Genomic DNA, 25,251 nt, shown 5'->3' with positions numbered 1-25,251 from the left:
GTTCTTTCCTAGTTCCTCTTACTCTGAAATTTCTGATTTAATGCAAAAGCTATGTCACACATTTTAGTCCTGAGGGAAATTACTGTGACCTGTTTTTTTTTTTTTTCACTTTCTTCAGGGAGTTTATTTTTCTCCACTTTCCCCTTCCCCCAGTTGTTGGCTATTTCTTACCAGCTACACTCCTCTAAATCCTTGTTCTGGCAGGGCATGCCAGCTGTCTACTGAGGATGCATCTAATCTTGGCCCCTGTCTGTCATTTGGCCTTTTTAAAATGGTCCCAGTTAAACATGTTGTGTAATAAAAATAAATAGGTTTGCCTCCCTGAGTGCTATGACTCACCCTCATTAAAGCCACTGCTGCCTTAAACGACACTGATTTTACCTTTCTCTTCAGAGTAGAAAAGCTAACACATGTGTACTTTTTAACAGAATTAGGTACAGAAGATTCTCGTGTTTTAGTTAATCCACATTTATGGATCACATACTATATACATGGAGCAGGAACATGCAAAAAAAAATTACATAAGGGGGAAAAAATCCACCAACTATTTCATCCCAGTGTATTTAGATTTAATATCAACAACCTGAAATCCACAAATCTTTCAGGAGTTGGTATCTCAGGAATTCCTTCAGCTGTGCATTTTTGGCTTTCACAATCCTGAACAGAATATAAATTTTAGTTGCCTTTGCTCTTTCCTGTGGTCACATTCTCCTCCTGCCCCACCTGCATGCCTCTCACAGCTTCTGCTACTTCTCTGACAAAAAGTCCTAGGTTCTGGATACACTTCTGCAAATTCCCCCACCTTATGTCCAGATTTCTGTAAATAATATATGCATTATGCTTCTTTTAAATTATAAATTATTAATAATAGCTAGAAAGTATTAAACAGCTATCTCTATTGTTTTGTTCAGAACCTGAGTAATTGATTTGTAAAAGAATGAACGTGAATCTGAGAGAGAAAAGTTCTATTAGGAATTTGACCATTTGTTTTATGTATTCCTATGATATGTTATATAGTTCATCCTAGTAAATTTTCAGATATATTATTTGTATGTTATACACGGAAGAGCCACAAAAAAAAAAAAGAAAAACAAATGCTATATTGATAAAAGTTATACTAATTAAGACACAGGTGGAACTTCTCTTTGAAGAAGCAGCTTTGAAAAATATTCATTATATTGGGGACACCTGGGTGGCTCAGTGGTTGTGCACCTCCCTTCAGCCCAGGGCTTGATCCTGGGATCCAGTCCCACATCGGGCTCCCTGCAGGGAGCTTGCTTGTCCCTCTGCCTGTGTCTCTGCCTCTCTCTGTGTCTCTCATGAATAAATAAATAAAATCTTTTAAAAATAATAAATAAATAAAAATATTCATTATAAGCAAAATCAAACTTTTAGTAGTTTTTTTCCTAGTATTCAAGGACGTATTTCTATCTTAAAACCATGAATCGCTGGGTCTATATGGGCAAATCATTTGTGTAAGTAGTATGCAGTAATCCCAGACAGTCATCTGCCAGTCATTACACATCAAGGCCATTTGATATAGACAGTCAGTCCTTTCTAAAAGGAGAGCAGAGAGGCTGATTAAAGTTTGCATCAATGGCCAAGTTCACACACTTAGAGGGCAAAATTATAGAGCTTTACATATGTGCATCAGAGAATAAATAAATAAATAAATAAATGAAATCCTAAATTTTAGCTTTACATGTTAAAAGTTAGGATTCTTTAACAGAAACTTTCTCTGTGGGTCAGTGATTCTCTGGTACATTTTTTTTTTTTTTTTGGCTCTTAAAGCACTGTTTCTTTAAAATAGAAAATTAAAACATAATTCAAAATAGAAGGTTAAAATTCAAGGTGAGAGGCACATGGGTGGCTCAGTCAGTTAAGTGCCTGCCTTCTGCTCAGGTCATGATCCTGGGGTCCTGGGATGGAGCCCAGCATCCCATCAGGCTTCCAGCTCAGGGGGGAATCTGCTTCTCCTTCTGCCCCTCCTCCTTCTCATGCTCTAAAAAGCTCTCTCTCTCTCTCTAAAATAAATAAATAAGGGGCCCCTGGGTCATTCAGTGGTTGAGCATCTGCCTTTGGCTCAGGTTCTGATCCCAGGATCCTGGGATCGAGTCCGGCGTCAGGCTCCTCACAGGGAGCCTGCTTCTCCCTTGGCTTATGTCTCTGTGCCTCTCATGAATAAATAAATAAAATCTTTAAAAATAAATAAATAAATACAATCTTTTTTTTTTTAATAAATACAATCTTTAAAAAAATAAAAATAAAATAAGATTCAAGTGAGCTATTATCACCTATTTTGCATAAAAATAGTTATCTCACCAGGAAGAGAGTTGATCCTGACTCTAAGTAGTTTCTCAAACCGTTTCCCCAGGATCTCTGGAAAACTTAAAAGGAGATAGGACAGACAATCTCAAAGTCGAAATTTCCACAATAATATTTCAAGTTTGTGTTTTTATCTTGATGACAATCTTTTGTTATCAAAAATTACCAGTTATAAACTTCTTTTTTGTGTATACATTTTAAATAAAAAGATGTTTCCATAGGTTTGGAGGTCTGCAAGAAGTTTATTTTCTTACCATGATACAAGTTTGATACTTGCCTTTGTAAAGGAAATGAACACATTGGTTCCTATTATGTTAAAGGACAACAGAAACTGAATGAGAACAAAGGCACAGGACAAGAACTATCAAAGGAAAATTGCACTAGAAAAAGTTAAGCTACGAAGGTTGTATTTAAGGCTATTATAAGGTATTGTAAGGGATCCCTATTGACAGGGATCATGACTCTTGCAATAAAGTAGCGAAATAGGACTCAGTTTAGGGGGAACTAGAGGGGAGCATTATCAGGCACTGGAGTGGGCTAGTGGGAAATCTTTTTTCTTTTTTTTAAGTCTGGACAGAAGAAAGAGTAACAGGAAAGTCCTTTGAGCAGATTTTAGAATGAAGTAAGGAAACAAGTCATGCTAATATGTGAAGAAGAGCATTTCAAGCTGAGACAATAGCAAATGCAAAGGTCCTGCGACAGGAGCATATTTGGCATGTGTCAAAACATTGAGAGGGCCAGTGTAACCGGAACAGAGGGAGGAATAAGAAGACTAGAAGGAAATGAACTAAGAAAGCTAGCCAGTGGCCAAATCATATAAAATCTTGTAAAAATAATGGTAAGGACTCTGGATTTTGTTCTAAGCATGATAGAATGCCAATAGATTTCAAACAGGAAATCAATATGATACCATTTTATTTAAAGGATTTATTCTGGACTTGGGGATAGGGCTGGTGCATTAGATAGGGAAAGATGTCTGGCAATAGAAGAGTCTGAGTTTCCTCTGGAAAGACACATAAGAGTTAGCTAGGTAAATAAATTCAACTGGGTTTTAAGGAGTAGGGAATGGTATAGAAAATTGCACAAGGAGCAGCATGTGTAAAGTAGTTTGGGGATAAGGAGTGATGATAGTATCTTAACTGGGCTACTTTACCCAGCACTGTGAGCTTTCAAAGGGTGGCAAAAATGTCTGAGACCTAAAATAACTTTTTTTTTCTTTGGTTCTGTAATATAAAAAGGGAGAAATTTTAAATTAAATCAATCATGAATTAATTATTGGAAAATATAGTTAAAAAATAGAATACACACTCTACAAAAGTAGGAACTTATCTATTTTGTTGACTGAAGTATTTCAGAACTTAAAATAACTTAAAATGTAGATTTCCAAAAGGAATTATTTCCAGGGCCTGTGAGTTGTCTTTAAAAGAGTCTGTGTCCTGGAAACCAGCAAGTAGCTGGAGTGTATTGCATGAGCTGATGGAATGAATAGTAAGAAACCAATCTAGAGGCATCAGCAGGAGCCAGGCTGTGGAGGGCTTTGTAGTGCCATCATGAGAAGCATCAAATTCATCCTGGAGGGAATATGGAGCCATTAAAAAAATATTAGGAATGGAAGCCAGAGTCACATGTGAAAACAGGCACTCTGGTTTTCCCTCTGACAATGGATTTGATTGAGATAAGACTGTAGTAATTGACTGGAGACAAGGTAAGAAGGTGGTTGTCTCAATCTGAGGGTAAATGAAGATAGATTGACCTATAAGGTCATGCCCCTGGGAATAGGGAATAGGGAATAGTTCCTGAGAAAGGAACTGACTTAAGTCTATTAAGGAGATAATATTAGTAGGAGTTGGTAACTAGTTGTAGAACTAGAGAGATGGGAGCATTATGAATGGTTCTTAGGTAATAGCTGAGGCATTAGATGGATGGTAGTGCCTTTCCCAGAGAGGAGGAGTAATGAAGGAAATGTGTATTGAATTAATTGATTGATTGATTGATTAATGAAGAGAAGTTTCTAGTCCTTCTCCAAAATTTACCATCAATTATACCTTGGGTAAATTACTCAAATATCATTTCCTTCCTTTGTAAAACATGGGCAGTTGTAATCTATTCAGCCTGCCTCACAGAGTTGGTTTGAAGAACAAATATAATAATATATTTTCTAATTTTGAAAAGATTTACACTTTATATAAAATATTACATAAGATATAAGGCATATTTTAAACAGGCACCTTCTTGAACTCAAAAATATTACAAAAGTTATAAAGCATATTTTAAAAAGGGATCTTCCTGGGGATCCCTGGGTGGCGCAGCAGTTTGGCGCCTGCCTTTGGCCCAGGGCGCGATCCTGGAGACCCGGGATCGAATCCCACGTCGGGCTCCCCGTGCATGGAGCCTGCTTCTCCCTCTGCCTGTGTCTCTGCCTCTCTCTCTGTCTCTCTGTGTGTGACTATCATAAATTAATAAAAATAGAAAGGGATCTTCCTGAACTCACCATAAACATATTTTTAAAAGAATATTACAAATACTGAAAAGTCAGTGTGCTTCCCTCCATCTTATCTCTAGCAGTAATCACTTTCATTCATTTTATGTTTAACATTTTGTTACTCAAAAAATAATTTTCTTTATATATGCATATACCTCCAAACAGAATATCACAAAATTTTCCTTGTTTGTGAACTTTATGCAAGTGGTATCATATAGCCTGATGCCCCTTGATTTTATCCCTTCAGTATTATGCTTTCATCATAATTATAGAAAAATTGTGTATAAAAACAAACAAACAAACAAATAAAACTAGAAACAACCCAAATGGGGGCACCTGGGTGGCTCAGTGGTTGAGTGTCTATCCAGTCCCACATCGGGCTCCCTGCAAGGAGCCTGCTTCTCCCTCTGCCTGTGTTCCTGCCTCTCTCTCTCTCTGTGTCTCTCATGAATGAATAAATAAAATCTTTAAAAAAAAAAACCAAATGTCTACCCACAAAGTGATAAAATTGTGATATATTCTTCCAATGGAATATTATATAAAAGGAAAAATTATAGCTAGAGTAATAGAGAATATGTATTATTACTTTAAGAAATTGCAAGAAGGTATGCAAATAAAATAAATAATGCTTTTATGAATTTTATGTAGTTAAAAATAAATAAGTTCCTGAGGAAAGTCTATCTTATTAAAACAGCACATGATAAGAATTTAAACAACACTTGCTAATAATTTAGCAATTAAAAACCAAGATGGAGATTCTTCATTGAGAGGAGTCCTAGACTGCTTTCCTTTTGAGCTTTTCCTTTTGCTTTTATGTTTTCCTACTTGGAGTTGCTCAGTTATCAACACCACTGGCTGCCAGGAATGCCTGCCTTCCTGAACTCTTAAGGCCTAACCATGTATTAAATATTTTTGTATATAGCAGGAGTTAGGAACTAGCCACTCTGTTTATTTCGTCCCATTGAGACAAAAGTCAATTTTGTTAATAGTGAAACATTACCTGACTGAAATCATGGGAGACTTAGTATTTATTTTAATAAGGGAGGCTGCTCTATTTCTCTGAGGTTTTTTTTTTAAGACATCAAGAATTTTCATATGCCCTAAATTAGATTCAGAGTGGTAGAACTTATTTTTTAAGCTCTATAAATAGATCTAAGTGTTGTAGTGCTAGATAATAATTCCTATGGAATCTAGTTAATTAAAAATCTAAATGTCTGTGGCTAGGAATTATTCTATTTGATTTACATCTTTCCTTCCTGTATCCTCAGTATTTATGGAGTACCACAGTGATTACTAAAATATGCCAGTCCAAGTCAACACAGCTTTGCTTCAACCCATAGCCATTATAAAAAGGTAAAGTTGTAATTTTTGGTGAGAAGACAAAGGAGGAAGTCTTGTTTTTGCTTCAATCTCAGTACAAGCAGTATGAGCCTCATCTATGACATAACTTTCAGTTTACTAGTACTATGACACTAATTCATTTGTCACCCGTGTTATCTCTACATCTATGCATGTAGATATCTATATAATATATATATATATATAATTATCATGTATCACATTATAATTACAATTATGGTTTATTTGAATGGTTTATTTATCCTGGTATAGTTAACACTTCTATAATTTATACTGTGTCAGGCACTTTTCTGAGTGCTTTGCTGTGAAACCCTGCTGCTGCCTGTGAGGTGAGGTACTCTTATTATCTACATTTTGCAGGTGAAGAAATGGAGACCCAACGAGGTTAAGTGATAAGATCAAGGTCACACTGTTCATAAGGATTAGACCTGGGATTCAAACCCACATGTCTGGCTCCAGGTTCCATGCTCCCAAACCTTACCCTATATTACCTTTACTAAACACCTACAGGAAACGAAGCCATTTAAAACATCAGTTTAGAGAGTTAGGCTAGCAACCCAACCCAAAGAAGTTATTTTAAATTTGGTTAGTTACCTTGAAAATTAATCTGTAAAGTCTTTTTTGCCTTATTAAGTGGGTATACTTTTTCTTCCTGTTAGTACTGCTTATGAGGCTATGATCTTTTCCAGCATAAGGACCACTCTTAACTATTTCTACTCTCCTGAGCCTGATGTATTACCCACACACTCAAAACTGTTGAAGAGATAAATAAAAGAGTGACTGATACAGGTAATTTGCAAATTAAAGGAAAGGTTAGGTTAACTGGATGCTTCAGACTGAAATTTCATTCTTGGGAAACAATAAGATATTTTGGCCAGCATTATCAAAGGAATAGCCCGTATTAGTCTATTTCATTGGGTAAAAAAAAGATGATTACTGATTTAATTAGTTTGGTTTATCATTTGTGCCCTTTAGTCATAAACTATCAGAGATTATTCCTGTGATTATTTTAACAGGGCCCAAAAATTGAATTTGAAATTTGAGTACACAGCATTTTGGTGACAACTAATGTTCTCTAACCCTGCAAGCACAGAATTTTATTCAAATATGAACATTTTTATCAGATATTTCAGTTTCTTAAAAATATTACATTTAAAAATCTATTAAATTACTAATTCCTATTGAAACCCGTTTACTTATTGTGATGAGCCCTAGGTGTTGTATGTAAGTGATGAATCACTAAATTCTATACCTGAAACTATTATTACACTGTATGTTAACTAACTTGAATTTAAATAAAAACTTGGAAAAAAAAAGAAAATCAGTTTAAAAGATACAAAATTTTCAAATGAAGAAATATTTAAAACATTTGCTACTGTATACAAAAAGGCCTTAGCATTGGTGAAATATTGTCAAATTTTAATTCTCAGATTATCTTAATGGAGAGAAATATGAGACAAGATTGGTGTGTTTCCCATGCTTATCACCTGGCACTTACAGATATAAAATACATGTAAGGGTGGTAAGTCAGACTCCTACCCCTCCAATCTCTGTATAACAAGGCGGAGCCAGTTATTACAATGGTTCTGTTCATTCGGTTAATATCACTGACCACCCATTATATAAAAGGTACTAAATGCTCTATAATAACAAACTGCATGCATATGGCATTTTTTTTTTGCATATGGCATTTTAAAGTCCTTCCAACATTCACAAGTATTATCGTGTTTTGAGTTATGAGGTACAGTAAACAGCACTGGTGTCCTAGTTATCAGATTACAAATGTGGAAACTGAGGCCCAGCAAGGTTAATTATACTACCCAAAGTCACAGCAGTGGTGGCGAATCAGGCTACAGAAGCAGTAATAGTAATTATATAAAGGAGAGAGGGAACAGAAATAGCCCATCAAAAGGTTCTGCTTCATAAAAGTCTTGATTTGAAAGCAGTGTTGAATGGCTTGGTCATACATGGAATACAGACCAAACACACTTTATCATTAAGGGCTAAGTTTCTTTTGATTAATATAGACCAAGTTCCAATAATAATACTGTTTTTGAGTATAGTTGGTATATTCTTAAATCATACTTCTCTCTCTTCTTGCTTAAACTTAATTGAAAAAATAAGCTTCAAAAAAGGCACCCTACGAATAAATAGGGTATGTAATGAGCAACCATTATACATGATTTCTTCACTCATGTGGAACTCCTATAACCCACTAATGAGTTCACCACTTGTGAGGTACTAAGGCCTTTTGTTTCAACTAGGTTAATCATATTTTATGACCAACCATTATGTCTCTTCTATTCATGTATACTACTATTTCATCGCTAGGTACAGTATTCATACTTTATGGTCCAATTTATTATTTGGCTGCATCTGAAAACCAAGTCTATATGAATATTTTATTTGATATGCAAAATACACTAAAGTTACTGTTACCTTTATAAACATATAATAAATCGTATAAAAAGGCATATTTTAGGAAAATAAGTAAATTGGATAGGAAGTTTTTAAGCTTTCCCATCCTCAATGTCAACATACTAAGCATGCAGAAATTTATTTGGCTCAATATTGATGGTAATAATGTCTGCTATTTATTGGGCATCTTCTCTGCACCGTACTCTTTATGTATATATTTATATATTCATTATTTCACCTAACTGAATCTTTAAATTCAACATAATACAATAGTTATCTTCATTTCACAACCGAGGAAAGCGACATTCGGCAAGGGTAAGTAACTTTCCCATGTCACAGAATGGCAAATTTAAGCTTTTATTCCATCCTGAACACATTATCTACTACATCATAGCTTTTCCCTACTTCTAGGCCTTCCACCCTCTCGGACCAACAAGCTGACATTCTGTCTTAATTCCTATTCCACTACCACTGCAGCTCATTTGCTTAGTTATTCATTCAACATACATTTATTGAATACCTACTACAAGCCAGGCATGGTTTTAGGAACTGAGGACACAGTTAACAAGACAAAGTCTCTGCTCTCAAGCACTTAGAGACTCAGGGCAAAGGCAGGCAACAGGACATAAATAAACAAGATAATTTCAGAAAGTGATAAGTGCTAGGGAGGATAAACAAAGTGAAGAGGTAGAGAATGTGGGGAAGGAGGGGCTGGTGGAAGTGGGGAGTGTCTATTTTAAATTGGAAGACCTTTCTGGAGAGGTGATATCTGAGCTGGGCCATGAATGATGTGAAAAGACACCAGGTGATCTGGGGCTGGGCGTTCTTAGCAGAGGGAACACCAAGTGCAAAGGCCTAAGGCAAGAATAAGTTTAGCCTGTTCAAGAAATAGCTAGAATGCCCATGTGGCTGAAATTTAGTGAGCTGAGAAGAAAGTGGTGGTATGAGATGCGGCTGAAGAAATCAACAAATGCCGGATCCTGTCGAGCTTTATAGGTCCTGGTAAAGAGTTTGGATTTATTTTAACTGCTGTGGGAGGCCACTGGAGTGTGTGGAAATGTCCCAATCTTACCACAGCCAGTTTACCTCCTGTTTACCTCTAGCCACTGTCTGTTATCTTATGGTGATGAAGCAGCTGCCTCAACTGTCATTCGCCCTCTTAGGATCTCTTCTGTTTCCTGACAAATTTCACCTTTTGATACTGACACCAGAGCCACATTAACTTGCTGCACACTTTGGATGCCTTGGAACTGCCCAGAGCCTGTTCTACCATTCACTGAAATGATCTTTATTTTCTCTGACCCAACGCCGATAATCCTAGCTAGATGTTAGAGAAACAAACATGAAGGGGGTGAAAGTGGAGATAGTTATCTTTAAAGTGTGGCAGTCACACACTGATAACACTTTAACTAAACTCTCCAAGAAATTTTCTTTTCTTTTTTAAAAGAGAGATAGAGAGAGTGATTGGGGGAGGGGCAGAGAAAGAAGGAGAGAGAATCTTAAGCTTAGGGGGGCTTGATCTCATGACCTGTGAGATCATGACCTGAGCCAAAAATCACGAGTCACTTTACCGACTAAGCTACCCAGGCACCCCAGAAATGTTCATGTTTTTAAAAGTAATTCCTATTAACCCTAGTGGGTTTTTAATCTGTAGAGTGTCATAACTTTAAAAGGGTCATAATCCTAAAATTCTGGGATTGAACCCTGCATTGGGCTCTCTCTGTTCAGCAGGGAGTCTGCTTCTCCCTCTCCTCTGCTCCTTCCCCCTGGTGTGCTCTCTTTCTCTCAAATAAAAAAATAATAATAAGATTTTAAAAAAAGAAAAGAAGGCATATAACAGTGATGAAGTCTGACATACACTATTTTAACTGAGTGAACGAAGTCATCATCATTAAAGGGACAAATTGAAATTGCATGCCTGGTAAGATGCAGTGAGGAAGTACAGCCCCTCTTCTGTGATATTCCTGCAGAAAATGAGTAACTTGAATCAAATAATGAGAATTCATCGGACACTCAAATTGAGGAACAGTTAACAAAATAACTGGTCTATAATTTTTTATAGTGTCAAAGTCAAGAAGAACCATTCCTGAATGAAGAGCACCAAAAAGACTAGATGGCAACATGTGGTTTTCTGAACTGGTTGTGTTTTCTGTAAAGAGTTTTATCAAGACCATGAGAAAACTTGAATGGAGTTTGAAACTTACATGACAGTAATGTATCAATGTCGATTTTTAAATTTTGAGATTGTATTATGGTTATGTTCGAAAATGTTTTTATTTGTAGGAGACACACAGTAAAGAATTCACAAGGGGTGTCATATTAGCAGTGTACTCTCAAGTGGTTTAGGGAAAAATGTGTTTTTTTGTTGTTGTTGCATACTTGTGCTTTTTTGTAAGTGGGAGATTGTTCCAAATTATATTTTTAAAAATAACACAAGGCTTAGTACACATTCAGATTGTTTATTTATTTTACCTCATGTATTTTATTCACAAACCTTCCAATTTTGAATATTATATTTCACCACTTCCCTAGAATAATCACGTGTTTTAGTTCCAGAGCTCGTCAAGCCTTTTCTCATCCTTTTACAGGAATACCAATACCTCTTTCTCCTCTGTTTCCTAAAAAAATCTTTCCTTATTCTCTATGACCCATTAGTCTCTGGGTATTGTCTGTAATATAGTATTTGTCACAAAGGAAAGACCTGTAATACACTCATCTTCCCATTCCTGGACTTGTCACAATCCCTAGAACATAAGAGAGGCTCAATGCATTATGTTGAATGAGTGAACACTAAATTAATGGATAAAGTGTTGGAACTGTTTGTTAATATTGTGTTTCGAAAGGATTTCTGTTGTAACTCTTAATCCTATATATAACAGAAAGTTGCAGACATATGATATCTTGGGGGGCTTGTAGTGGTTTTATTATATATATATTTCATTATATATATTTTTATATATTCAAATTTATATATATATATATATATATTTCATTATATGCCCCTTCAAATCATTTTTTTTGGAGTAGAATGGAAATAAAGGAAAAGAGAGAGAAGAGAGAACACAGAGGGAGAGAGGGAGGGAAGAGAAAAGGGAGAGAGGGATTAGAAGGGAGAGGAATAATTTTGATTTGGGGAGATCAATGAGTTGGTGAGAGACTTGTCATCCCTCATATCTGGTCAGCACAGCTACTTGGCACAGCAGACAGCCCACTTACTTTAGGGTAGACAAACCTGCAGGTGACCTGCAACTCTGCCATTTTTCAATTATGTCATCTTGGACAAGTTAGTTAACTTTGATGATTCTCAGATACTTCATTTTTTTAAATGAAAATAATACTGTGAACTCCATAGGTTCATTGTGATGTTGAGAGGGAACAATTTAAATAAAGAGCTTAGTACTATGCTTGGAGTATTAGAAGTCTTTAGAAGGCAGTAGCTCTTATCTTTATTATCCCTAAGATTTTGATGCTCTGTACTCTCTGATAAACTATCACCTTGTTGTACTTTATCAATAAGTTAAAAAACACTAGAATAAATGTTTGAAAGTATGAAGCAGCAAAATCCTACTTCTGAAAAACCTAATGGTTTTACGTTTTTATCTATAAAAGTGTCATGTTTATGATTACAGGTTTTACTTTCAATATGGTTATGTTCCAAGTCAGATATATTTCCAAGTTAGTTGTGTATGAGAATAGACAATTGGACATTTTGCACATGTAAAGCATCTTCTTTGGTTTTGACAAGATGAGAGGTATATTGTGCTTAGTTCTTAAGATCATTTTCTTACTTTCCAGACAAAAGGTTTTTTGCTGTGAATCTGTCAGTCTTAAATCTCATGGGATATGCTCTCTTCAACCCTCCACTCTCTTGTTTTTTGAGTAAATAATTATACGATGTTTTCCTCCTAATGCATACATTGCTCTAAATCAAAGCTCTCTACAAGAAAAATTTACATGGAAATGAATCACATATTATTAATGGTGTTTTGAAATAATAAACAGCAGCTATAATGGCTTTTAGGCAAGTCAAACTAAAAAAATAAAATAAAATAAAGTAGAGGTTACTGAGGTCAGGCTGATGTCATTTTTCACATCACTTCTCTTAGAGTTAGAAAATCCATGAAGAATAACAATAAAATCTCCCAAACTGGAGGCAATGAAAGATTTCAAAGAGTAAGCCCAAGATATCACACGTCTAGCTTTAAGGTCATGGAGAGTGAGAAACCTAAGCATACAGATCCATTCAGAGTCCGTATTTGTCTGTAACCCCCAGTATTACATGTGAATTTCTATGGTGTTGAGGTCCACATTCCTCACATGAATCGCGGAAGGAGTTTCTGCACACCATCTCCTTCAGTATTCAGTCGAAATAAGTCAGCAACCAATATTCACTCTTTTGAGTTTGAAAACTTTCTTTTTATGTGTTTGGAAAAGTGCTGTGTAAAATTGGGAATTTCCAGAGTGTTGCTTGTGTTCAAGGACAGGTTTAAACAATGGGGAGGCATCAAGCTTAGAAGAGTCTCTGAGAACAAAGACAACCTACAACTATATCCTCTATGAAGAAAAAATGTTTGGAAAAAGCTGTGAGTTGATGCACCACGGAACACACGTACTCCAGTGTAATTATGCCTGGTAAGTCCCTCTTCTCATGCTCTACAGCTGTATTGCTGGGTCTTTAACAGTGCTCAAGAGCCACACGTTGCACTGTGGATTTCAGAGGGCACCTAACAAGCCACCCATATTTTGGAAGCAGTGAGCGGGAGGATTAATGAGTTGCTTAGCCCCCCACCCCCCTCCTTTGAATGAGTGTTTATTGATTCTGACAGAGGCACAGGGAAGTGAATGATAGCGAGTAGAGTTGCCTACCTCACCTGGCTCTCTGCCTTAATTTGTTTGTGAAAATGAATTAAGACTGATGGCAAATAGGACTGTGCAGGAAAGACAGGACACAGAAAATGATAATGGTCACAGAGAGGGAGAGCAGCAACTAAAAAAAAAAAAAAAATCCAGTTTTTAGCCGGGTGCTATTTTTATAATCTAGGATTTTAGGCACATAGAAGCTATTTTAATACCATGCGTATGAATACATTCACAAAGTTATATGCAGTTTACAGCCTTAAAAACAAGGTTTTCCTAACTTGCAGCACTGTAAGCTCGATTTCATGTACCTGGGTCTGAAAAAAAAAAAAAGTCAGATTGTGTTCTTTTAGTGACGTACATCATCACCAATAAAAGAGATTTCTGGTGTTCAACCCCAACGGCACCCTTGTTAAAGATGCATGAAGTCAAGGGAATAGACCTTATTTCTCCATGGCTCTGGAGGCCCTGGAGGTCTGGCAGGGATAAACATTTGTCTGTCACTTAATAAGGCACAAATGACTCAGAAGAGAAGATATAATTAATGTGTTTGGGGGTGGGGGGGTTATTTGTTTGTTTTTTTTGTTGGATTTTGTTTGGTTTTTGATAAGGCATAGCTGTTGGCCAGATCAAAATTAAGGTTGGGAATGCAGGGCTGTTGGTAGCCTCTCGTGCCACGTGGTCTTTAGCTTCTCTTGTGTCGATGGAGTAAAAATTAGAGTGAAGACTACAGTCAGCTGGGCCTCCGTGCCGCCACACTCTTGTATTAGCTTCTTGTTCCAGTTGTAACAAAGTACTACAACCTGGGTGGCTTAAAATAACCCAAATTTATTGTCTCCTGGTTCTGGAGGCTAAAAGTTGGAAACTTGCGTGCCGGCCTGGCCATTCTTCCTCTGAAATCTGTGGGGGAAATCCTTCCTTGCCTCTTCCAGCAGCTGCCATTCGCTCGCAGGCCTTGGCGTGTAGGCCCCTCACTCCCACCTCTGCCTCTGCTGTCACGTCACCGCCTTTGACCTGAGTGTCTGCCTCTGGATTCCCCTCTTCTTACAAGGACACCAGTCATACTGTATTGAGAGCCCACCGTGCTCCAGTATGATTGCATTTTAATAATGACTTCTGCAAAGACCCTCCCAAACGAGGTCACAGTCTGATGAACTAGAGGAGAAAACTTCAGTTCAAACTTTACAATTTTCTATTGTTTTCTCCCTAAACCTTCTATGTTTCAGATGATATATTTACATGGAAGAGAGGGTGAGAAGCACATTCCAGTAAGTAACAAAATTGCTTGGAGTACTTAAGGTCATGTTTGAATTTCATTGACTCTCTTACCTTCTCAGTCTAATTACTGCATTCTTCTCATTTCGTTAGACTTTAAAAGTTATAGACTGAAGAATGGAGTTTCCTAGTTTATGATTTGCCTCATGAAGGTTTTTAAATAAGTTGAAATTAATTATTCTCTTTTATCAACTAACTGCTAATGAGTCAGCCAAGCTCCCATAAACCTCTTAACCTATCTGCCTATGATGCTGATTCTCGTCAGCTAGGTCCCCAACTCTGGTTATAAACCAAACGCTTACCATGTGCCAGGCTCTGGGCAGGACACTTTTTATACAACTCCCCTTAAATCCCATTGCTTGCATTATTCTATCCATTTTACATATAAATGAACAGAGTAACTATAGTTATGTGAGGTCAGTTACTTCTTATAAAGTGTTAAATGCAGAAAACCCATGCTTCTGAATTCTCCTGTAGCCACATAACTGGCTTACGTAATTTTTCCTCACTGACTTGACTGGTTGTTTGGCATTATGTACAGACTGTCTTGTTGCTATTTTATTTTGGCCTGTGCTTATTACAGGGCAGGGAGGATCACCCTGAATTTACCTCATGAAAGATTTTTTTCTCCACTAATCTTTTTGAAGACTGGTAAATTTTTTTCTGCCTTTTTTTTTTTTTAAATTAAAAGGGACATAATTTTATTTTAGTTAATTGTAGAGCACAGACTCAGCATTTGTAGCCATTATCAGTATGACTATACATGTGTTTACCTGGTATAACCAATATTGAATTCAGTGTAATCTACAGAAATTGTTTATTTTAGCATTAATATGGCAACTGATATTTTAAGAGAATGGAAGTCCTTGTCAATCTATAGGAATGTGAGGAGATAATTGACTTTGTTCTAATGGTGAGACTAGCTTTTATCCACTAAAATATCCTTTCTTGACTTCTCATTCTGATCATCTCTCTCTGTGATTTATCACTACATAGCAGCAAAAGAAGATTCTGTTACTCCCTACCTGAGGCCTATGACACATTAAATGAGACTCAGACTCCATCATGGTTCATAAGATGCATCCTGCTCTGAACTTCCCTTTGTGCTGCTGCTCATTATACTCCACACCCCAATCACCCTAGCTTGCTTGGGATTAGTTTCTCAACACGAGCTGATTCTTTCCTTCCCAGGATCCTCTATTCATGCTGTTCCCTCTGCTTTTCCGTGGATGTTCCTCCTATTTATTCAGGCCTCAGTTTATATTTGGAACTTTCCTTCATGGCTGCCTGCCTTGCTTACACTATTGGATTCCCCGATGTCATTCTCCTTCATGTCACCTTCTGCTCTGTTTATTTCCTTAGAAGCACTTGAAACCCTTCTTTATTTGTTTACCTGAAAATGCTAGGTCTTCCTCTAGACAGTTAAGCTATGTAAATGCAGAATATGGCTGTTTTGTTGACCACCATATACCCAATTTCTGTCTCAGCCTGGCACATATTAGGTGTTCATTAAATGTTTATGGAAAAAATGAATAGTCATTAAATACTTGGTTTCCCTGTGAAGTCTTAGTACGTTTTTATTGTGCTTGGTTTTGGCAATCTGCATACTATTATATGGAGTAAATCAAAATAATACAAACTATGGGATATTATGTTTTTATTTTTGCTTTTTGTTATATGTTTGAGTGACAAAGTTAAGACTTTAGAAGTTTTATTGCCAACTGAAAGCCCTTTTAAAGAAAATATTTTGGGGTGCCTCGGTGGCTCAATCGGTTAGGTATCTGACTCTTGATTTCGGCTTAGGTCAGGATCTCAGGGTCATGAGACTGAGCTCTGAGTCAGGTTCAGTGCTAGGCATGAAGCTTGCTTAAGATTCTCTCTCCCTCTCCCTCTGCCCTTCCCCTGCTCATGCACACACGCACTCTCTAGGGAAAAAAAACAACAAAAAAGACAGTATTTGACCATATTATACCTCCAAGAGTAACAAAAACCATCATTCTCCTATTTGTACCTCACATTTTACATAGGTTAATTGGGAACATAAAAGGCAAAGATAGGAGCACCTGGGTGGCTCAGTCTGTTAACTGTCCAACTCTTGATTTCTGCTCAGGTCATGATCTCAGGGTCGTGGAATCAAGCCCCACATCGGGCTCTGCACTTAGCGTGGAGTCTGGTTGAGATTTTCTTTCTCCTTCTGCCCCTTCCTCTGCTTGCCCTTTCTCTCAAAATGAATAAATAAAATCTTTTTTAAAAAGGTGAAGATACATTTAATACCGAATTCCAAAGCCCAAATTTAAAAGAATCTAACTCCCTATCCAACATAGGAGATCATGAAAAATGTTTAGCTATAAAAAATTATTCGTACCTCTCATAGGTTTCTGGGGAATTGTAATGTTGATATAAGCACTATAAATAATGACTCAATTATATATATGAAATGGTTGAATTGGTGGCTACTCTCTTTATTACCATTAGAGTGTTAAAACTGCATTTGTTTAAACCGTTAATGTGATACATTGTTCTTTTAAAAAATTCCCCACGCTAATTGTTGGCTATTTTTCATATCTCTTCAGGACCCAGCCCGTAATGATATATTAAATAAGCACTCCATACATATGAAACAAATGAGTAGGCATTAAATATATGTCATTAAATTGAGATTGAAGTACATGTATCCATTTTGTCAACTTTCCTAAACATTACCTACACCCTGTGGTATAGTGTCCAGGAGCAGGGGTTTAGGAGTATGTTTCCCAACTTTACCACTTATTGCCACTCAACTATCTTTTTCTATAATGTTACTTATCTCACTGGGAGTTCCTGAGACACCATGTGTAATACTTTGTACGTCTTAAGCACCCAGTTAGCTGGTTATTGAAACTAATTATCAGGCAGGCTATAAAACAGATGGCCATTTGTGATCTATTCTAGCTCCTTAATCAAATAACTTCAAATATCTTTTAAAAGGCCCTATCTGGACAGAGTTTTCTAGAAACTCTGGGTAATATGCATAAGGTAAATTTGTTCAATAATAGCTAAAATATGAAAATATATGCTTGATTTATTTTACGTATTGCAAAATTTCCGATGCCAATTAGAAAATAATAACAAGTGTAATTGGGAGTTACTGATATGTGCTACGCTTTAGCATTAGTTAGCTACATTCTAATATGCAGTGGGTATCTTTTAGTCCAATTGCAATGTACTTCTTTTCTAATTTTACCTGTAGGGGTCACTGGTGTCACAGGGCAATCTTCCTCTCTGTTTAGGTTTTGATGGGTAATTACCTGCTGACAGGTAATGTATTATAGGAATAAGGTAATATATTCTTACGATTTACTATTCAGTAAGGAATTCATTAACATAAAGATTATGACCTAGAATATACCCTTGGGAAACTTTCATGTTGATATGCTTTTATTTGGAAGGTGAGTCACTATGTTTGCTAGTGGAAAATAGTTGACAGAAACTTCATTTTTAACTTACTTCTTATTGGATATAACTATGGGGTTCAGTCAAGTGACAATGAACCAAGAAAAAAGTGAGTCATTCATTTAAAATGTATTAAATGGATATATCCTTGAATATCGTAAGAGGTATGATTGTCATAAGAAAAATGCATTATGTAAACCTAGTTAATGAAACTAACCTTACACATTTTATTAGGTATGTTAGTAAATTCTAAATTGTAGCCTTCATTCCATTAAGGTTGTTAATATGATAGAGATTATAAGAGATGCTTTGCATGAATTATATAGTTAAGATGGTGACAATGAACCTTAGTATTTGATAATCTAATGCAAATTCAATTTTTGTATTCTTATAACTAATTATTTTATATATGGTATTTTCCTAACTCTAAAATAATCCTTAAATAGCAAGTTTTTTAATTGGTAAAAATAGCCCCATCAGACTTACCATTGATCTGATTCTTCTCCTTGAACAAATGTGAAGATATGCAGTTGAGAGACAAATTGGACTAAATCCACACCATTTCCTTTTCTGATTTCCTTTTCCTTTTCTTTCATGATGTCAGCCAGGGAGACACCTTAAGTGTAAAAAATCTCCATGCAACTCCTGACTGGGGAAAGTGTATCATCCACAGGCAATCATACGTCTGCTGTGTTGGTCAGAGAACAGTATAGGGAATTCATTGCTGCTGTGTTTGTTTTTTGTGGGGAATAAACTACTGTAACCAAAAAAATCAAGGAAGTTTGGTAATTTTCCACTAAGGTTTATATTGGCAATAAAATCACTTTCAAGAGTTTATTTTTAAGAAACTGATTTTTTTTAAATTCAAAGCCAAAATTGGCAATGACACCATTCCAAATCCGTAAGATAGTTGTGTAACTCTATGATTGTTAGAACTGGATCCATCAGATTTTTGCAAAATTAAAATAGGATTTTAAGAGTTAATTTTTTAATTCCTTGTAAACTTCTTCATAACCTTCCCCTATTTCACAATGAAAGGCAAACACTATCTTGAAGTTGAAATGCAAGTGAATTCTGAAGAAAAATAAATGTATTTGTACTAGAACTGCAAATGTTTGACAGAAATTGGAAAGTGGCTCTTAAAGAAACTCTCAGCATGAGAGCCATAATTAGTTTTAAGATTTACTTCTAGTGGCTTCTCAGACCAATAGGACTTTGTTTGCTGTAGCATCTTAAGATATCTAGGGGACATTCAGTCTTCAAATATCAAGGGATCTATGTTTTACTCTAGCCAAAAATCTATGTGAAAATATATGTGAAAGTCACAACAAAAGTTCCCAAATAGAAGCCATTTAACTTAAAGTCAGCTGTCTTGACCTGGGATATATATTTAGACTTTTCATAGTCTTAAAAATCATCTTTATAGAACTGCCCTATACTGTATGGGTTTGTATATTTATTTTGAGAAAAAAATCCTCTTCTACTCTTTTGTGTAATATATATTCTGATTTTGAAGATACAATATGAAAATACACATAATAAATTTTTTTTAGTTTAAATAGCAGTGATAAGAAAGCAAATCATTTTAATTTTATATATCAAATTTGTCTAAAAACTGAATGTGATAAGTTTTAAAACTCACCAGAAAAGAATCATAAAAGCATAGAACTTCATATTGTCATTATGAACTAAATAAGTATTTTTGAGCCTATAAGATATACTAATTTTTGTTTAGATATAGAAGTATAAAATGTGGCCATTAGTCAAGAAGAACTGCAAATAAGGTAAAAATAATGATCAAAATGTAGTAAGTACTGTGTGTCAAATGAATGGAAATTTTAAAAATAATTTGCTAAGAAAGGAAAGATATTCATATCTGTCAATCATCATCATGAACAAAAATTATTTGTGAGAATTTTAAATACAGAGTCAAGCACAGCGAATCCATGACTTCTAAAAGCAGGTGATCATATCCCTAAGGAATTTTTTAGATGAGGAAACAGAGGATCACAATAGTAAGGGACTTGTCCAGAGGCACACACAAAAATTAATGATGGAGTGTGCCACTAGAATTATGAAGGTACAATGAACTATGGCAACAAGCCTGAATTGGTTTTCATGCCTGTAGTAATAACTCTGCCCTCCTGCCCTCCACTTAATGCCCTGCTCCCAAAATAATCTTCCAAAAATGCCTTTGATCTATCACTGACTTGTTTAAAGACCTCTTCAGAGCTCCATGAAATCTAAACTTAAGGCTGCTTTCTTGCCTTTTTTTTTTCTCACTGCCTTTCCCTCACTTTGTGCAAACTAAGTGCAAACCAAGCTATTTTCCAAGAACACTCTGAATGTTTTTAAAACGTTCCGCCTTTTGTGCTTCCTGTCCTTTCACCCTGTGATGCCTTCCCTCTTATCTCTTCAACTGCAAGCTTATCCATCCTATGTTCTACTCAAAAACCACCTCTGGGGCCTTCCTTAATCTCTTGCAGTTGGAATTAATCTCTCCCATACTAAGCATATTATACCTCTGGGGCATATATCTATTGCTCCTAAAAAACTGAAAGTTCATTGAGGACTGAGACCTTCAATCTATCATATTTGTATCATCTGCAGTACACTGAATAACTTGCACATAGCCACAGAGAAATAGCAATGACATAGCAATTTATTAGTAATAACAATAAGCATAATTAAAATAAATAACATTTATTAGGCACTTACCCGGTGGCAGGCAGTAACCTAAGTGCTGTAGATGGAATCAGAATTTGAAGCCAGGCAGTTGACTCCAGGATCCTTGTTTTCAGCCGTGTAGGTCCTGGAGTCAGCAGCTGCTCTGGATTGAATCCTGATTCTACCACTAACTAGCTGAGTGATCTCTCTGTGTCTCAGAGCTTCGTCTTTAAAATGAAAATAGTAAGAGTATCTACCTCAAGTTTTCAAATAGATTAATTTAGATAATTTGTGTTAAATATTTAGGGTAGTGCCTAACACCTAGCAGTGCTGATTAGTAGTTAACTCTACTTACTACAGTTTGTTCTAAGTATTTAATGAGTTAAATTAACTATCTTGGCTAAAAATGCTTCTTACTTTCTCACCTCCTATCAAAATTCTGTTCTGGCTTTAAGGACCTGCCCAAGAGCCAGCTCCTCAGGAAGGCATTCCCGATGTCATCAGGGTAATCTTTCACAGTGTGTTACACTCCGAATTTTCTATAGCATCTAACTATAACATCTGTTAGCTTCAGGAAATAGTTACAGTCAGCTATGGTTGGCAACAATATCAGAAATAGCTATGGAGTTACCAACTTTTTCTCATGATAATAGGAAAATGATCGCCTAACCTTATGTGTTTTGAATCTCATCTTTCCACTGACTCACCTAAACATGTAAAAACTATTCTTATAGTAGACAAAATACTTTGAAAGTCCTGAGCAGGAATATTTAAAACAAAAACTCTATACTTGGTCACAACTCCAGCAGAATTCTAATTTATAAATTGGAAGGCAAAAACCTCTCAAGGTCCCCAGGTAGCGTTAACATATCAAAGATGAAGTGTTTACTCAATATGCTAGTAAAATCCCAATTTAATTCAGTCTTTCTCCATACAAGAATTGTTTTGGTATCTGAGGAACCATACTCAATTTTCTAGGTTATATTAAAGCATGTTTTTGATGAGGTAATACATAAAGATGTATTTCCTATAATGAAAAGTAAATATATAGTAGGCATTTTCCCTGAATAAGATAAAAGGGGTTTTACACTTGTCAAGACTTGATAGCTTGTTAGGTCAGCCACATGCCACGATGTGGTTCAGGAGAGTGACACAAATAACCAGAGTGGTCCCAATGTATTTTGATGTTGCTGTGTTTTGGTCATGCCTTTTGGAACTGAAATATGACAGTAGTCCAAGTCAGTCACTGGCTAATTGGTTTTCAGCACTAAAATAACTTTATTTCTTTTCTCTAGTTATTTAATGAGAATAATCTATACAATATTAGGTACCATTTTATATTTTAGTATTAGGTATATTTTATATTTTGTAGCATCATAGTTTAGTGGGATCATGGCAAACACTAACCTGCCTTGACTCAATCTTAAAATCTTGCAAGATGATATAAATGTCTATGTATGTATATATATTTAAGTATCTGAGATCATATCAAAACAGCAAAGATTATTATCATCGTGGCAAAGGTTAGGAAGGAAGAAAGAGTGTGATATAAAATGAAGTGGAAAAGAAAAAGCCTAGAAATCCAAAAGCTGAGTTTCAGGTTTCTCAGTGAGATTGTGATCTCTTATTCAGGCCACTTTCAGTTTTTCTGCTACAAGAGTGAGGAATATGAGAAAATATCAACTACTTCAAGTATATGTACCTGGATTTCATAACAAAGAAGGTTGATTCCATCAGGAATTTGGACATAGACCTTTCAAGCCCCAGGGAATCCTTGGATTACAATGAAACAAGCATTTTAGCAAATGTCTAGGAACGTCTATTTACAAATCATTTCTTTCTCTTTAGCATAATCACGTTCAAATATAAGCTCTACATATTTTGAATTCCATAAAAAGATATGTGGCAGTATAATTTATGGATAAATCATAAATATTTGAAAAATCAATTTCACAGCATCTCTGATCTAACTCTAGCTTTTTTTTAAAAAAAGATTTTATTTATTTATTCATGAGAGACAGAGAGAGAGAGAGAGGCAGAGACACAGGCAGAGGGAGAAGCAGGCTTCATGCAGGGAGCCTGATGCAGAACTCGATCCTGGGACTCCAGGATCACGCCCTGGGCCAAAGGCAGGTGCTAAAATGCTGAGCCACCCAGTGATCCCCATAGCTTCTTTTTAAACATTTTTTAATTTTATTTTTTTATTTTAATTTCAATACAAACATAAAATTCTAAATTCATAATTAAATTTTTAGCATCTACCGAAGAAAATAAAATACAGCATCCCAACCAATATCTGTTGCTATTGTTCAAACTGGCATTGATCGATCAAGCCTTCTAAACAAAGCTTTTCTGAGGAGTAAACTATTTCATTAAATGACTGTGAGGGGGATCCCTGGGTGGCGCAGTGGTTTAGCGCCTGCCTTTGGCCCAGGGCGTGATCCTGGAGACCCGGGATCGAATCCCATGTCGGGCTCCCGGTGCATGGAGCCTGCTTCTACCTCTGCCTATGTCTCTGCCTCTCTCTCTCTCTCTCTGTGACTATCATAAATAAATTAAAAAAAAAATTTTTTTAAATAAATAAAATAAATGACTGTGAGATAATCCTAAGTGGACATCATTAAAACAGAGATAGGCAGTACGCATATTTTTCCTTCCTCTTTAATACTCTTTCGTGCTAATATGCTGGACTGAATTTTTCTCCCTCCAGTTCCCACTCCTGCCATTTCCTGGGATGTGACACATACAAACAACATTTGATGACGTTCACAATTTGAATCCAACAATTGGAGGTGGGTCTCCCTTCTCAAGAGAAAACACAGACTAAAACCTAGAATGCAACTTTAACAAGCTGTAAGTCTAAGAAGAATAAAGATATAGACTCCCTGCTGACAGTAGCACAAAAACAACCAACTGACTTTGGAATTGACAGACTCTGCAATGTTTCTATTATCCCCATGGTGCAGGAGCCTCCAAATCTAATGATATGATTAGGTTGTTCTGCATGTGAGGATCAACAAGCCAAGTGAAAACAACTACAAATTAGGATCGAGACAGGGAGAAATAAACTCAGAGAAAAAAAGTGACAATGAGTTGACAAACAAAAATTCTAAAGCACACAAAGAAACCAAACACCAAATGCAGGTAACCTAATCAAGAATTGGCACATTCATACCAACCTAAATTAATTTTATGAAGTATTCCAATAAAGACTTTGAATACTGCAATTATGGTTCTCAAATTGATAAAGAATACTTCTGTTTTTTAAATGTCAAGGAATTATTTGTAAAAAAGAAGAGAATTTAGAATGGCGAGGCATGAAAGAGAACAAATTCTATATGTTTAAATAAAAATCATAGTTATTAAAATTTGAAAAGTAATTTCCACATTAGAATAAAAGAGAAAACCAGTAAACTGGAAGAATAATTTAAGGAATTCATTAAGAATGCAGTACAGAGAACAAAGAGCTAGAAACTATATAATATAAACTCAAAATAGCATGGTACAAATAAATTCAAATATATTAGTTCTTAAAATACTGTTAATGGCTTGAACTCACCTAGTAGAGGACAGATTACAGATTGGATTTTTTAAAATATAGCTATAAGTTGCTAGTAAGAGTGATGAGGAATGCTATATTATATGAATACTAACCATAAGAAAACTAGCACAGCAATATTAATATAAGATGGCATAGAATTTAAGGCAAAATATTAATAAGGATACCATGTACAAGACAAAAGGGAAAACTCACTTAAGAAATGTTAACAATATTGAGCTTATTTGCAACTTAGAATTAAGAGACTTGAAATATTTACAGCAGAACAGGCACAATTACAAAAAGAAGATACCTCCATAATATTAGTATAAGATTTCAAGGAATGCTAGTTGAAGCAGATTAACTATTAGTTAGAATATGGTTTTGAACAGCAAACTTAGGAAGCTCAACCTAATAAATATATACAGAATTCTGTACCCCAAAAATGAATGCATACATAGAATAATAATTAAATCGATAATGTAGTAGATCACAAAGGAAGTGTTATCATAGTTCAAATAATTGGCAGTGAATCATATTCTATGATAATAGCCTAATATAATTTGACACCAATAATCAGAGATCATACAGAAATTAAATGTTTTGTTAAATAAGACATTCATGTGGGGCACCTGGGTGGCTCTGCGGTCGAGCATCTGCCTTTGGCCCAGGGCATGATCCTGGAATCCCGGGATCAAGTCCCACATTGGGCTCCCTGCAAGGAGTCTGCTTCTGCCTCTGCCTATGTCTATGCCTCTCTCTCTGTGTCTCTCATGGATGAATAAATAAAAAAATCTTAAAAAAATAACATATTCATGTGTTAAATTACAGTGGTAATTATGAGAAACAGGAAATGATTAGAAAGTGAATGGAAAATTTTAATATATATATTTATATA

At 35.7% G+C, this 25,251-nt stretch overlaps 2 long non-coding RNA genes across 3 annotated transcripts in view; one reads left to right on the top strand and one right to left on the bottom strand.

Annotated features, from left to right (window-relative positions):
* The first annotated feature begins 10,273 nt into the window (after positions 1–10,273).
* Positions 10,274–25,251, top strand: part of LOC140608624 (uncharacterized) — a 43,742-nt gene continuing 28,764 nt past the window's right edge. Inside the window, exons 1-2 of one of the 2 annotated variants that reach the window (XR_012010602.1) lie at positions 10,274–10,794; positions 13,069–13,216. This is a non-coding gene — a long non-coding RNA (uncharacterized lncRNA). Of the gene's footprint in view, positions 10,795–13,063; positions 13,217–25,251 lie in introns of both variants that reach the window. The other variant, XR_012010603.1, reaches the window with a different exon arrangement.
* Positions 16,156–21,290, bottom strand: LOC140608625 (uncharacterized). The gene is made up of 3 exons (XR_012010604.1): positions 20,867–21,290; positions 18,635–18,836; positions 16,156–16,935 (listed from the first exon to the last, which is right to left on the bottom strand). It is a non-coding gene; the product is annotated as an uncharacterized lncRNA (long non-coding RNA).

Source organism: Canis lupus, chromosome 18 (assembly GCF_048164855.1).
Source record: "Canis lupus baileyi chromosome 18, mCanLup2.hap1, whole genome shotgun sequence".
In the NCBI taxonomy this organism is placed as follows: Eukaryota; Metazoa; Chordata; class Mammalia; order Carnivora; family Canidae; genus Canis; species Canis lupus.
The sequence above is the reverse complement of the archived record's forward strand: the minus strand, read 5'-3'. Positions and strand labels throughout refer to the sequence as shown.